Source organism: Pagrus pagrus (assembly GCF_965226575.1).
Source record: "Pagrus pagrus genome assembly, chromosome: 14".
Classification (NCBI taxonomy): Eukaryota; Metazoa; Chordata; class Actinopteri; order Spariformes; family Sparidae; genus Pagrus; species Pagrus pagrus.
This window is the reverse complement of record NC_140198.1, coordinates 30,844,114-30,849,355: the sequence shown is the minus strand read 5'-3', so window position 1 is coordinate 30,849,355 and position 5,242 is coordinate 30,844,114.

Here is a 5,242-nt window from a genome sequence, read left to right as displayed (position 1 = left end):
AAAATTTGAAGGAGCTGAAGAGAGCTGAAAAACGTACGGAAGCAGGAATAATAATAATAACTAGAAAAATTGTATTTCCTGCGAAAATACAGTGTGAATGCTGATTGCTGAAGTGATTTCGCAAAATCTGCTGAATGTGCTGGAAAACACTTGCCTAATCCACAAAACATGCATAAAACTATGAGAATGAATAGTCAAGAATTTGCAGGAAAAGCTGATTTTTTTCAGAAGCTGAAAAGGCAGAAAGGCTGAAAAGTACAAGGTTGAAAAAGCTTAAAAAGCTGAACATTTTGATAGTTGAACGGTTTCTATAGCTGAACATGAAGCTGAATACTTGAAAAAGCTGTAGAGGCACAAAGCTGAATATTTGAGAGCTTAAAAAGTTGAAAAGCTGAAAAGTACAAGGTTGAAAGAGCTTAAAAAGCTTAAGATTTTGATAGTTGAATGGCTTCTATAGCTGAACATAAAGCTGAATATTTGAAAAAGCTGAAAAAGTTGAAAAGCTGAAAGTAATAGGCTGAAAGAGCTTTAAAAGCTGAACAGTTTGACAGCCAAACAGTTTCTGTAGCTGCACAGATGTTGGAGCAGTAGCAGAACCAAAGTTGAAAATGTCCCCATAAGAATGAATGGGAAAACACCTCCCAAACACCTGCAGGTTTAGAAAAAAGTGTAATGGTTATGGCCAAAATATGTATACAGTGAGTAACAGGAGACATTGCTGAACCATGTGATGTATTTTTTATTTCTGTAGAGTGAAAAATGAGGGCACAAGAGCGAGAGACAAAACCGGTACCGTCTGCTCCACTCCAGAGATTTAGGCTCAAAGTTAACACTGCGGCTTATGGGGGAGTTGCTGGAGTTCTTGTCACTCTAGGGCTACTACAGCCAAAAGTTTAAGTCGCACATCTGAAATAAGATGATCATATGAAAGCCAACAAGATGTCCTACATTTCTATGTATATATTGTCTATGTGAAGTAAAAGATGTGGGACCCAAATCAAGCTGAAGAGAGTTTTTTCTAAACTTTTTCCAGCTGCTCTCCACTCTAGCGATGATGTTCCGCACTCTAGCTCACGCAATACACACCCATTATAAACCCAGAAGAGGAGCTAAAAATCCTTCAAACTAAAACTGTGATAATTTCAAAACCGTAAAAGATTTTCAAAAACTAAACACATGCCTAATAGTTCAAGGTCTTGTGACTATTTTAAAGTTGGAACGGTGTATCTAGCTCAAAGTATGAGGGAGCAGAAGAGGTTGAAAGTCCATGAGTTTTGAGGAGGATTTGAAGATTTTCCCATTTGTTTCCATGTTAAATTTTTTTTTGAAAAAGCTGAATATTTGAAAAAGTTGAAAAGCTAAAAAGCTGAAAAGTATAAGGCTGAAAGAGCTTAAAAAGCTGAACATTTTGATAGTTGAACGGTTTCTATAGCTGAATGTATGCTGAAGTAGTAGCAGAATGAAATTTGAAAAAATCCCCATAAGGATGAATGGGAAAAAAATTTGGTTTTAGTTTTGAAAAAGCTGAATATTTGAAAAAGTTGAAAAGCTAAAAAGCTGAAAAGTATAAGGCTGAAAGAGCATAAAAAGCTGAACATTTTGATAGTTGAACGGTTTCTATAGCTGAACGTATGCTGAAGTAGTAGCAGGGCGAAATTTGAGAAATTCCCCATAAGGATGAATGGGGAAAATGTTGCAGAAAAAGCTGAATATTTCCAAAAGTATAAAAGATAGAAATACCAAAAATACAAGCAAGAATGTCCTTAATGAGCTGCACATTTTGATAGTTGAATGGTTTCTGTAGCTCAAAATTTGAAGGAGCTGAAGAGAGCTGAAAAACGTACGGAAGCAGGAATAATAATAATAATAATAATAATAAATTCCGGAAGAACAATAGTGTGAATGCTTTGAAGCATTCACACTAATAATAAATTCCAGAAGAACAATAGTGTGAATGCTTTGAAGCATTCACACTAATAATAATAATAACTAGAAAAATTGTATTTCCTGCGAAAATACAGTGTGAATGCTGATTGCTGAAGTGATTTTGCAAAATCTGCTGAATGTGCTGGAAAACACTTGCCTAATGCATAAAAAATGCATGAAACTATGAGAATGAATGGTCAAGAACTTGCAGAAAAAGCTGATTTTTTCAAAAGTTGAAAAGGCAGAAAGGCTGAAAAGTAATAGGTTGAAAGAGCTTAAAAAGCTGAACATTTTGATAGTTGAACAGTTTCTCTAGCTGTACATGAAGCTGAATATTTTGATAGTTGAACAGTTTCTCTAGCTGTACATGAAGCTGAATATTTGAAAAAGCTGAAAAGTACAAGGCTGAAAGAGCTTAAAAAGCTGAACAGTTTGATAGTTGAACGGTTTCTATAGCTGAATATGAAGCTGAATACTTGAAAAAGCTGAAATACAGAAAGCTGAATATTTAAAAAAGCGGAATACTTGAAAAAGCTGAAAAGGCAGAAAGGCTGAAAAGTAATAGGCTGAAAAAGCTTAAAAAGCTGAACAGTTTGATAGTTGAACGGTTTCTATAGCTGAACATGAAGCTGAATACTTGAAAAAGCTGTAGAGGCAGAAAGCTGAATATTTGAGAGCTTAAAAAGTTGAAAAGCTGAAAAGTACAAGGTTGAAAGAGCTTAAAAAGCTTAAGATTTTGATAGTTGAATGGTTTCTATGGCTGAACATAAAGCTGAATATTTGAAAAAGCTGAAAAGGTTGAAAAGCTGAACAGTTTGACAGCCAAACAGTTTCTGTAGCAGCACATATGCTGGAGCAGTAGCAGAATGAAATTTGAAAATGTCCCCATAAGAATGAATGGGAAAACACCTCCCAAACAGCTGCAGGTTTAGAAAAAAGTGTAATGGTTATGGCCAAAATATGTATACAGTGAGTAACAGGAGACATTGCTGAACCATGTGATGTATTTTTTATTTCTGTAGAGTGAAAAATGAGGGCACAAGAGCGAGAGACAAAACCGGTACCGTCTGCTCCACTCCAGAGATTTAGGCTCAAAGTTAACATTGCGGCTTATGGGGGAGTTGCTGGAGTGCTTGTCGCTCAAGGGCTTCTACAACCAAAAGTTTAAGTCCTACATCTGAAATAAGAACATCATCTGAAAGCCAACAAGATTTCCTACATTTCTATGTATATATTGTCTATGTGAAGTAAAAGCTGTGGGACCCAAATCAAGCTGAAGACAATTTTTTCTCAAGTCTTTCCAGCTGCTCTCCACTCTAGCGGTGATGTTCCGCACTCTAGCTCACGCAATACACACCCATTATAAACCCAGAAGAGGAGCTAAAAATCCTTAAAACTAAAACTGTGATCATTTCAAAACCGTAAAAGATTTTCAAAAACTGAAAAACAAGTTCAATAGTTCAAGGTCTTGTGAATAGTTTAAAGTTGGAATGGTGTCTCTAGCTCAAAGTATGAGGGAGCAGAAGAGGTTGAAAGTGGATGAGTTTTGAGGAGGATTTGAGGATTTTCCCATTTGTTTCCATGTTAAATTTGTTTTTGAAAAAGCTGAATATTTGAAAAAGTTGAAAAGCTAAAAAGCTGAAAAGCACAAGGCTGAAAGAGCTTAAAAAGCTGAACATTTTGATAGTTGAACGGTTTCTATAGCTGAACGTACGCTGAAGTAGTAGTAGAATGAAATTTGAAAAAATCCTCATAAGGATGAATGGGAAAAAATTTTGGTTTTAGTTTTGAAAAAGCTGAATATTTGAAAAAGTTGAAAAGCTGAAAAGCTGAAAAGCACAAGGCTGAAAGAGCATAAAGAGCTGAACATTTTGATAGTTGAACGGTTTCTATAGCTGAACGTATGCTGAAGTAGTAGCAGAGCGAAATTTGAAAAAATCCCCATAAGGATGAATGGGGAACATTTGGCAGAAAAAGCTGAATATTTCCAAAAGTATGAAAGATAGAAAAAAGAAAAATGGAAGCAAGACTGTCCTTAAAAAGCTGAACATTTTGATAGTTGAATGGTTTCTGTAGCACAAAATTTGTAGGAGTAGTAGCGAGCCAAAAAACGTACGGAAGAAGAATAAAAAGTTTAATAAATTCCAGAAGAACAATAGTGTGAATGCTTTGAAGCATTCACACTAATAATAAATTCCAGAAGAACAATAGTGTGAATGCTTTGAAGCATTCACACTAATAACTAGAAAAATTGTATTTCCTGCGAAAATACAGTGTGAATGCTGATTGCTGAAGTGATTTTGCAAAATCTGCTGAATGTGCTAGAAAACACTTGCCTAACGCAAGCTATAGCTGAACATAAAGCTGAATATTTTGATAGTTGAATGGTTTCTATAGCTGAACATGAAGCTGAATGTTTTGATAGTTGAACGGTTTCTCTAGCTGAACATAAAGCTGAATATTTTGATAGTTGAATGGTTTCTATAGCTGAACATGAAGCTGAATGTTTTGATAGTTGAACAGTTTCTCTAGCTGAACATAAAGCTGAATGTTTTGATAGTTGAACGGTTTCTATAGCTGAACATAAAGCTGAATGTTTTGATAGTTGAATGGTTTCTATAGCTGAACATAAAGCTGAATGTTTTGATAGTTGAATGGTTTCTATAGCTGAACATGAATCTGAATATTTTGATAGTTGAATGGTTTCTATAGCTGAACATAAAGCTGAATATTTTGATAGTTGAATGGTTTCTATAGCTGAACATTAAGCTGAATGTTTTGATAGTTGAATGGTTTCTATAGCTGAACATAAATCTGAATATTTTGATAGTTGAATGGTTTCTATAGCTGAACATAAAGCTAAATATTTGAAAAAGCTGAAAGAGCTTAAAAAGCTGAACAGTTTGACAGCCAAACAGTTTCTGTAGCAGCACATATGCTGGAGCAGTAGCAGAACCAAAGTTGAAAATGTCCCCATAAGAATGAATGGGAAAACACCTCCCAAACACCTGCAGGTTTAGAAAAAAGTGCAATGGTTATGGCCAAAATATGTATACAGTGAGTAACAGGAGACATTGCTGAACCATGTGATGTGTTTTTTATTTCTGTAGAGTGAAAAATGAGGGCACAAGAGCGAGAGACAAAACCGGTACCGTCTGCTCCACTCCAGAAATTTAGGCTCAAAATTAACATTGCGCCTTATGGGGGAGTTGCTGGAGTGCTTGTCGCTCGAGGGCTTCTACAACCAAAAGTTTAAGTCCTACATCTGAAATAAGAACATCATCTGAAAGCCAACAAGATTTCCTACATTTCTATG